The sequence below is a fragment of the Corylus avellana genome, chromosome 10 (genome assembly GCF_965113065.1).
Source record: "Corylus avellana chromosome 10, dhCorAvel1.hap1.2, whole genome shotgun sequence".
NCBI lineage: Eukaryota > Viridiplantae > Streptophyta > Magnoliopsida > Fagales > Betulaceae > Corylus > Corylus avellana.
This window is the reverse complement of record NC_142499.1, coordinates 15,909,540-15,920,391: the sequence shown is the minus strand read 5'-3', so window position 1 is coordinate 15,920,391 and position 10,852 is coordinate 15,909,540. Positions and strand designations below refer to the sequence as shown.

At 36.3% G+C, this 10,852-nt stretch overlaps 1 non-coding gene across 1 annotated transcript; it reads left to right on the top strand.

Annotated features, from left to right (window-relative positions):
• The first annotated feature begins 772 nt into the window (after positions 1-772).
• On the top strand, positions 773-874 carry LOC132180140 (U6 spliceosomal RNA). Its single transcript, XR_009440035.2, has one exon. It is a non-coding gene; the product is annotated as a U6 spliceosomal RNA (small nuclear RNA).
• The last annotated feature ends 9,978 nt before the right edge of the window (positions 875-10,852 follow it).

The following is a 10,852-nucleotide window of genomic DNA, read 5'->3' as shown; positions in this document are numbered from 1 at the left end:
CTTCCAACTAAACCTGATCTATGACAGACTTCACAACAGCCCTAGCTAACCCATGTGTTGTAGTGTTTGCGACTCTGCTAACATAATTAACTGTCCAATTAGATAACGATACATAAAAATAAGTTATTAAACTTCGAGTATAAGTTCTAAAAAAAAAAAAATTCCTAAAATTTTTGGAACAGAATAATCATTTTTCCTCAATATATGTGTTTTAATATGCTAACGTAGTCAATTATAAGCACATAAAATCTGGTTAAAAATGTTTATAGCATTAAAAAATTCTTAGTAATTTAAGACAACATATGAATCAATATGATGATATTTAGGTCCCCAAGAGACTTGGGCCTACGCTCCTTCTTTAAAGTCCCATAACACCGTGCGTGGATAAGACGGGATGAACCTATAGAGGCCCAAATATCTAACACACCAGGCCCAGTCCACCACTCAATTTAACCTTCTTTTTTTTTTTTTTTCTTCGCATTTAGCTTCTCTGCCATGGCCTTTATGACATGTAAGCACAAATTGATATTCAAACTAGTTTTTGCATTTGCTATTTTCCATGCATAATCTTTTGGTCTAAGATTTCAATTCTTCCGTGTTTCAGTATGGTATATTGTTCCACAAAGCTAAGGTTCAAAATATGAAAGAAAGAGGTGTTTCCACGATTCTACTACCCAGTCGATTATGTTCGGCTTAATTCCTATTTGATGGCCACTTATATTAATTTCCAAATAAAAATGAGTTTATAATTCATTGCAGATGAGAGGAATTTGTCCTTCGGGGGACATCTAACAAAATTTGAACAATACAGAGAAGTTTAGCATGGCTCTTGCGCCAAGACGATGTTAAATTACCAGTTATCCCAAAAGCTTAAATTGATAGGAAGAGGTAAATCTAATCACTTAATCATTACTTTAAGACTCTCTCTCACGTGTGGGCTCAAACTACCTTAATAGATAATTCCCGTAGAATATTTCATTTAAATATATGGAGGGTGAATTTACGGAGTCAAGGTTATATTTCAAGACCTTTGGCTCTGATACCATGTTAAATTACCAGTTATCCCAAAATCTTACGCATATAGGAAGAGGTAAATATAATCACTTAATCATTACTTTAACAGATGAAACACATAAATAAAGAAATGGTCCAAATTCTTTTTCCTTACTCTACGATTTGTACTTCTATGGCTTCCTCTGTCGTCTTCTTCCTTCTTTTTCGGTTTGTTTCTTTGGTTTGGATAAAGTAATTGCATTTTTGACATGATCGATTTGATTTTGTGTGTTTTATAGACCCTTTTGGATAAATTTTAATGGGGGTTGTTTTGATTTTGGTTTTTGTTGCTTGCTTGATAGGGTTCAATTGCAGAAGGTGCCGCTTCAGACTAAAAATGGCAACTTCTAATTCATAGTCTTCTTCTTGTTCTTCTTCTTCACCTTCCTCCCTTCATTCTCAGCATACACCCATCACCTCAATTTCTGCTAAAGAAGAGCAGTGCTAGTCCCATCATTATCGAAAAGCAACAGCTCCTGACATATTTGTTCAAATAATTCATTTTGAAGTATTATGTGTGTTTTATTTTGAAGGATGATGTATGTGTGTGTGTGTATATATATATATATATACTTGTGCAAGACTGCAACCTCAAGTCTTCTCCTTCACATTGATCTACTCTCTTTACCTGTTCAAGGATGTTTTTTTTAATTTTTTATTTGGGAGATGAAAGTAGTCTTTTTTTCCTGATTAAAGGACCATATATAGTTGACCAAAACATTCCCTTAATTAAGCTTATTCTATTTTGGTGAGCGTCCTTGTTATATATATATATATAAACAAAGATAAGTAGATAAACAAAGATAATGAGTTTCAATAGTAAACATGTCAATAAACATAGAGTATGATAAGATTATAGAATAAAATGAATAAATGAGCATTAGAGAATAATGATTCACTACAAGAAACTGACTCATCAGGGGCGACTTATTAGGGGCGACTTTATAGTCGCTCCTAATACTCAACTATTAGGGGCGACTTTTGAAAGTCGCCCCTAACAGTTATGTATTAGCGTCCACATCCAAGTGGACGCTAATAGCCGACCCAAAAGATGAATAATAGCGTCCACTCTACAGTGGACGCTAACAACTCGACCCTAATATACTCGCGGGAAATATTCAAAAGGCGGGAAAAAGATCATTAGTGTCGACTTTCAAAGTCGACGCTAATGACTAATTTTTGTCGACCCTAAAGAGTGTGTGGAGGAATTAAAAAAAAAAAAAAAATAATAATAATAATATTAATCACCAAAGTGGACGCTGAAGAGTGATCATTAGGGTCGACTCTCAAGTCGACCCTAATGCCTACGTATTAGGGTCGACAAAGTCGACCCTAAAGAGTGTGTGGAGGAATTAAAAAAAATTTTAAAAAAATAATATCAATCACCAATAGCGTCCACTAAAAGTGGATGCTGAAGAGTGATCATTAGGGTCGACTCTAAAGTCGACCCTAATGCCTAAGTATTAAGGTCGACTTTGTCGACTCCAAAGAGTGTGTGGAGGAATTAAAAAAAAATAATAATAATAATTTTATTTACCAATAGCGTCCACTAAAAGTGGACGCTGAAGAGTGATCATTAGGGTCAACTCTCAAGTCGACCCTAAAGCCTACGTATTAGGGTCGACAAAGTAGACCCTAAAGAGTGTGTGGAGGAATTAAAAAAAATTAAAAAAAAAATAATATTAATCACCAATAGCGTCCACTAAAAGTGGACGCTGAAGAGTGATCATTAGGGTCGACTTTAGATGCCTAAGTATTAGGGTCGACTTTGTCGACCCTAAAGAGTGTGTGGAGAAATTAAAAAAAAAAAAACTAATAATAATAATTTTATTTACCAATAGAGTCCACTAAAAGTGGACGCAGAAGAGTGATCATTAGGGTCGACTTGAGAGTCGACCCTAATGCCTAAGTATTAAGGTCGACAAAGTTGACCATAAAGAGTGTGTGGAGGAATTAAAAAAAAATTTTAAAAAAATAATATTAATCACCAATAGCGTCCACTAAAACTGGACGCTAAAGAGTGATCATTAGGGTCGACTTGAGAGTCGACCCTAATGCCTAAGTATTAGGGTCGACAAAGTAGACCCTAAAGAGTGTGTGGAGGAATTAAAAAAAAATAATAATAATAATATTAATCACCAATAGCGTCCACTAAAAGTGGACGCCGAAGAGTGATCATTAGGGTCGACTTGAGAGTCGACCCTAATGCCTAAGTATTAGGGTTGACAAAGTCGACCCTAAAGAGTGTGTGGAGGAATTAAAAAAAAAAAATAATAATAATATTAATCACCAATAGTGTCCACTAAAAGTGGACGCTGAAGAGTGATCATTAGGGTCGACTCTCAAGTTGACTCTAATGCCTAAGTATGAGGTTTGACAAAGTCGACCCTAAAGAGTGTGTGGAGGAATTAAAAAAATAAAAAAATAAATAATATTAATCACCAATAGCGTCCACTAAGAGTGGACGCTGAAGAGTGATCCTCAAGTCGACCCTAATGCCTAAGTATTATGGTCGACTTTGTTGACCCTAAAGAGTGTGTGGAGGAATTAAAAAAAAATTAAAAAAAATAATATTAATCACCAATAGCGTCCACTAAAAGTGGACGCTGACGAGTGATCATTAGGGTCGACTCTAAAGTCGACCCTAATGCCTAAGTATTAGGGTCGACAAAGTCGACCCAAAAGAGTGTGTGGAGAAATTAAAAAAAAAAATAATAATAATAATTTTATTTACCAATAGTGTCCACTAAAAGTGGACGCTGAAGAGTGATCATTAGCGTCGACTTGAGAGTCGACCCTAATGCCTAAGTATTAGGGTCGACAAAGTCGACCCTAAAGAGTGTGTGGAGGAATTAAAAAAAAATAATATTAATCACCAATAGGGTCCACTAAAAGTGGACGCTGAAGAGTGATCATTAGGGTCGACTTGAGAGTCGACCCTAATGCCTAAGTATTAGGGTCGACAAAGTCGACCATAAAGAGTGTGTGGAGGAATTAAAAAAAAATTTTAAAAAAATAATATTAATCACCAATAGCGTCCACTAAAACTGGACACTGAAGAGTGATCATTAGGGTCGACTTGAGAGTCGACCCTAATGCCTAAGTATTAGGGTCGACAAAGTAGACCCTAAAGAGTGTGTGGAGGAATTAAAAATAAAAAATAAAAAAATAATATTAATCACCAATAGCGTCCACTAAAAGTGGACGCCGAAGAGTGATCATTAGGGTCGACTTGAGAGTCGACCCTAATGCCTAAGTATTAGGGTCGACAAAGTCGACCCTAAAGAGTGTGTGGAGGAATTAAAAAAAAAAATTTTAAAAAATAATATTAATCACCAATAGCGTCCACTAAAACTGGACGCTGAAGAGTGATCATTAGGGTCGACTTGAGAGTCGACCCTAATGCCTAAGTATTAGGGTCGACAAAGTAGACCCTAAAGAGTGTGTGGAGGAATTAAAAAAAAAAAAAAAATAATAATATTAATCACCAATAGCGTCCACTAAAAGTGGACGCTGAAGAGTGATCATTAAGGTCGACTCTCAAGTTGACTCTAATGCCTAAGTATGAGGGTTGACAAAGTCGACCCTAAAGAGTGTGTGGAGGAATTAAAAAAATAAAAAAATAAATAATACTAATCACCAATAGCGTCCACTAAGAGTGGACGCTGAAGAGTGATCATTAGGGTCGACCCTAATGCCTAAGTATTAGGGTCGACAAAGAGTGTGTGGAGGAATTAAAAAAAAAATTAAAAAAAATAATATTAATCACCAATAGCGTCCACTAAAAGTGGACGCTGACGAGTGATCATTAGGGTCGACTCTAAAGTCGACCCTAATGCCTAAGTATGAGGGTTGACAAAGTCGACCCTAAAGAGTGTGTGGAGAAATTAAAAATAATAATAATAATAATAATTTTATTTACCAATAGCGTCCACTAAAAGTGGACGCTGAAGAGTGATTATTAGCGTCGACTTGAGAGTCGACCCTAATGCCTAAGTATTAGGGTCGACTAAAGAGTGTGTGGAGGAATTAAAAAAAATTAAAAAAAAATAATATTAATCACCAATAGCGTCCACTAAAAGTGGACGCTGAAGAGTGATCATTAGGGCCGACTTGAGAGTCGACCCTAATGCCTAAGTATTAGGGTCGACAAAGTAGACCCTAAAGAGTGTGTGGAGGAATTAAAAAAAATAATAAAAAAAATAATATTAATCACCAATAGCGTCCACTAAAAGTGGACGCCGAAGAGTGATCATGAGGGTCGACTTGAGAGTCGACCCTAATGCCTAAGTATTAGGGTCGACAAAGTCGACCCTAAAGAGTGTGTGGAGGAATTAAAAAAAAATAATAATAATAATATTAATCACCAATAGCGTCCACTAAAAGTGGACGCTGAAGAGTGATCATTAGGGTCGACTCTCAAGTTGACTCTAATGCCTAAGTATGAGGGTTGACAAAGTCGACCTTAAAGAGTGTGTGGAGGAATTAAAAAAATAAAAAAATAAATAATATTAATCACCAATAGCGTCCACTAAGAGTGGACGCTGAAGAGTGATCATTAGGGTCGACTTCAGAGTCGACCCTAATGCCTAAGTATTAGGGTCGACTTTGTCGACCCTAAAGAGTGTGTGGAGGAATTAAAAAAAAATTAAAAAAAAAATAATATTAATCACCAATAGCGTCCACTAAAAGTGGACGCTGACGAGTGATCATTAGGGTCGACTCTAAAGTCGACCCTAATGCCTAAGTATTAGGGTCGACTTTGTCGACCCTAAAGAGTGTGTGGAGAAATTAAAAAAAATAATAATAATAATAATTTTAATTACCAATAGCGTCCACTAAAAGTGGACGCTGAAGAGTGATCATTAGCGTCGACTTGAGAGTCGACCCTAATGCCTAAGTATTAGGGTCGACAAAGTCGACCCTAAAGAGTGTGTGAAGGAATTAAAAAAAAATAATAATAATAATATTAATGACCAATAGCGTCCACTAAAAGTGGACGCTGAAGAGTGATCATTAGGGTCGACTTGAGAGTCGACCCTAATGCCTAAGTATTAGGGTCGACAAAGTAGACCCAAAAGAGTGTGTGGAGGAATTCAAAAAAATTAAAAAAAAAATAATATTAATCACCAATAGCGTCCACTAAAAGTGGACGCTGAAGAGTGATCATTAGGGTCGACTCTAAAGTCGACCCAAATGCCTAAGTATTAGGGTCGACTTTGTCGACTCTAAAGAGTGTGTGGAGGAATTTAAAAAAAAATAATAATAATAATAATATTAATCACCAATAGCGTCCACTAAAAGTGGACGCTGAAGAGTGATCATTAGGGTCGACTTGAGAGTCGACCCTAATGCTTAAGTAATAGGGTCGACAAAGTCGACCCTAAAGAGTGTGTGGAGGAATTAAAAAAAAAAAAAAATAATAATAATATTAATCACCAATAGCGTCCACTAAAAGTGGACGCTGAAGAGTGATCATTAGGGTTGACTCTAAAGTCGACCCTAATGCCTAAAGTCGACCCTAAAGATTGTGTGGAGGAATTAAAAAAAAAAAACAAAAATAATTTTATTTACCAATAGCGTCCACTAAAAGTGGACGCTGAAGAGTGATCATTAGGTCGACTCTCAAGTCGACCTTAATGCCTACGTATTATGGTTGACAAAGTCGACCCTAAAGAGTGTGTGGAGGAATTAAAAAAAATTAAAAAAAAAAAAATATTAATCACCAATAGCGTCCACTAAAAGTGGACGATGAAGAGTGATCATTAGGGTCGACTCTAAAGTTGACCCTAATGCCTAAGTATTAGGGTCGACAGAGTGTGTGGAGGAAGTAAAAAAAAAAAAAATTTATATACCAATTGCGTCCACTAAAAGTGGACGCTGAAGAGTGATCATTAGGGTCGACTCTCAAGTCGACCCTAAAGAGTGTGTGGAGGAATTAAAAAAAAATTAAAAAAAAAATAATATTAATCACCAATAGCGTCCACTTTTAGTGGACGCTGAAGAGTGATCATTAAGGTCGACTCTAAAGTCGACCCTAATGCCTAAGTATTAGGGTCAACTTTGTCGACCCTAAAGTGTGTGTGGAGGAATTAAAAAAAATTAAAAAAAAAATAATATTATGATTATTATAGTTCTTCTTAGGGAAAAATATAAAAAAGCCTCTCAAACTACTAGTCATTTTCGATTTAGCCCCCTAATGTTCCAAAAGTGAGAAAGTAGTCCTCCAAACTACCAAACTAGTGCATTTTGGCCACTCCGTTAGTCAAAACCCTCAGTTTGGACGGAAACTGCAAAACGATGTCGTTTTGTTATGGGTAAGTTACTACAATGCCCTTTTACGAAAAAAAATTTTTTTGGAAAAAATATAAAAAAGCCCCAAAACTACCAGCTGTTTCCATTTTAGCCCCCTAATGTTCAGAAAGTGATAAAGTAGCCCCCCAACAAAACGACATCGTTTTGCAGTTTTCGTCCAAACTGACAGTTTTTACTAACGGAGTGGCCAAAATGCAATAGTTTGGTAGTTTGGGGGGCTAATTTATCACTTTTGAAACATTGGGGGGCTAAATCGAAAACGGCTGGTAGTTTGGGAGGCTTTTTTATATTTTTCCCTTTTTCTTATATCTAATGTCATGAGGTCAAAAAGCATTTTGTTATTTTCAACAATTTTGTTTTCATGAAAGTTGTGTTATTGGTATTGATGATCGAAAATTTGTAGGTATGAGGATTTGGGATTTGAAACTCTGATAATTTTTTTGTTATTATTATTATTTTTTTATAATGAAGTTATAATAAAAAAATTCGGGAAAAAACTATTAAACAGTGGTTTTTATAATAATATATATAAAAAAAAAATGGGGAAAAAAATTATTAATTTTGAAATAATTTTTTAAACTTTAGTGACGTGCCGAAAATTGACACCCGAAGAAAGAGCGCAGAGCCCCGGCCCGACCTGTTAGTTCCAAGCCCAGTTATGCAGGAGCTGTGAAGGGGCGCCTTCGATCTGCTTCGGGTTCGGACCCTTTTTTTTTTTTTTCTGATCCTTCGATAAAAGGATTCATTCTCTTGTCAACAATTGACACGTCACTAAAGTCTAAGTAGTGACACCCTTATTTTTGGCCCGTCACACACGTCACTAACGGCACATCACTAAACTTTAGTGACGTGTCAACATGCTTGACATGTCACTAATGGCCGGTTACTAAATGTAACCTTAAGGCATTATAGTATTATAAGTATAAATTAGTTATATAACATATATGTTATAAAAATGCATAACTAGACTTTGAATCTACTTAATGTTGCAATTAAATAATTAATGCGATTATCTATGTACAGTAAAAGTGGCTAAGTGTTATTGAAATTGGCTTAACTTAATATGCATTTAAATTATATAAGGATCAAGCATATATTTGTAACTTAAATGCGTAAAGCGATTAATTAGAATGAGTATTTAATTATGTTTGTTTGTAAGAAGATTGTGATGTCTACCATTTAGCCCTCATTCCCAAAATTGATAATCCCTCTTAGGTTAATCATTTTAGACCTATTAGCCTCACCAATTTTAACTACAAGATTATATCCAAAATTCTTGCCAACAAGTTTAAACCTCTTCTCCACAAATTCATCTCCCCTACCCAATCTTCCCTCCTTCAAGGTAGATCCAAAAAAAAGGGCAATGGTGGTCTATAAGCTTTAAAATTGGATATGGAGAAAGCTTTTGACTCCATGGAATGGGCTTTTATCATTTCTGCCATCAAAGTTATCCTCAACCTCTCTACGATCCCTTCTAATGCCAAATACCTAGGGATTCCCCTTTTCATTCACAAAAACAAGAAAGTGGCTTTTAATGATCTTAAAGAGAAGATTTTATCTCGTATTACTGGATGGAAAGCCAAACTTCTTCCCAAGCTACTAGGACCACACTTATCAAATCTGTTGCCAGTGCCATCCCCACTTACATTATGTCTCTTTTCCTGCTTCCCAAATCCTTTTGCCAATCCATCAATTCTTCCATTAGAAAATTCTGATGGGGTTTCCTCCAAAACAAATCTCATAACCTTTAGTTTCTTGCTTGGAGCAAAATTTGTCAACCTAAATTTGCTGGTGGCTTACCTCTTTGGAATTACACAACAAGGCCTTCTTGGCCAGACTTGTTTAGAAGATTGTTCCCAATCAACCTTTGTTGTGGGTTAAAGCTTTGCAGGGTAAGTATCTAAAAAATGGCCATTCCTTCATTGACTTGCCTTCTAATCATTCTTCTTCTTGGTTATGGAAAATCATTCTAAAGAATAAAGATGTGATAGAGAAAGGGGCTTGTTGGATCATCTGTAATGATGTTGATATCCATGTTTGGAACTCTCCTTGGATACCAGCCCTCCCTAGCTTTAAACCCTCTCCTAACCCAAATCTGGTTGATCTTCCAAAATACACAGTTTCTGACCTAATAAACCCGAGAACGCGGAACTCGCTCGTGCTTCATGATCTTTTTGATTCTAACACTGTTTTGTAGATTAAGAACTTACATTTATCTCAAGTTCCTTCTCAGGATCGATGGACTTGGGTTCCTTCTCCCAATGATGTTTTTTCGGTTAGCTCAGCTCATGAGGTGGTAGCTCTGGAAAGTTCCAGTGGACCCCCTCCTTTTTCTCCTGAAGATTGGACTAGCCTTTGGGGCTTGAAATTATAGCATCGTTTGAAACATCTTCTATGGAAGATTACTTGGGATATGCTCCCCGTATGAGCTAATGTAGGTAGATTTATCCACTCTGAGGATCCTGATGCTTGTATTTGTCCTTTTTGTAAAGGTCCTGAGGAGACTGTGCAACATATTTTCCTTGGTTGTTCTTTTGCTAGGATTCTTTGGAGGAACATCCAATGGCCTATTGATACTTCTTCTTCAGCATCTTGCCGATCACTCACTGGATCAAGGCTTTAATCACGCCTCATAATTTTCTATCCATTCCAAATGAAGATGTATGGAGATTTCAAATTTTGGCAGCCGTGGTTATGGACCACATTTGGTTTTCAAGGAATCAAATCATACATAAAGCTCAATAAGCTGAGATAAACAATTCAATCAAGCAGATTTTCACTTCGTATAGAGCTCACCTCTCAACTTGGCATTCCTCTTTCTCAAACTCTATTTGGTCTCCTCCTCCCGTTGGAAGTATGAAGGCCAATTTTTATGTGGCTGTTAGAAAAGATTTTTCTGTGGCAGCAGCTGTGCTCTCTGATTCTCATGGTTGTATCTTTGCAGCAACTACAAAACGTTATCTTCGGTTGATGTTACCTTAGGGGAAACTCATGCTGCCTTGTTAGCCTCTCAACTTCTTGTTATTATGGATGCTTAGACTTGCTTCTTGAAGGTGGCGCTCTCACGGTGATCACAACCATGAATAACCCCTTGGTGTTTAAAGATTGGAACTTTTCTAGTGTTGTGGATGATTTTTTTCTTCTTTTCAAAGTTGGAAGGCTTTGAAAGTTTCTTGTTGTGCCAATTTAGGGCACATTAGTTTGCTATGTGGGTCGCTTCTAACCTTGTGTTTGGAAGCATTCCCAAAGGATCTCCCATTCTCTCTTCCATTCGGATCAAGAAGAATTGTTTTCTGAAACAAGCTCGAAGCACTTCACCAAAAACTTGTTGTGTCAAATACTACCTAAATTAATAAATAATAATTGGTACGTTTTAACTCACAAGTGCATAAGATCAAAACAGTAGTATAAGGTGCAAGTACGAGATCGTTCCCACGGGGATCGTTGATTTTGTTTAGAATTTATTAAAATATCAACTTTGTCA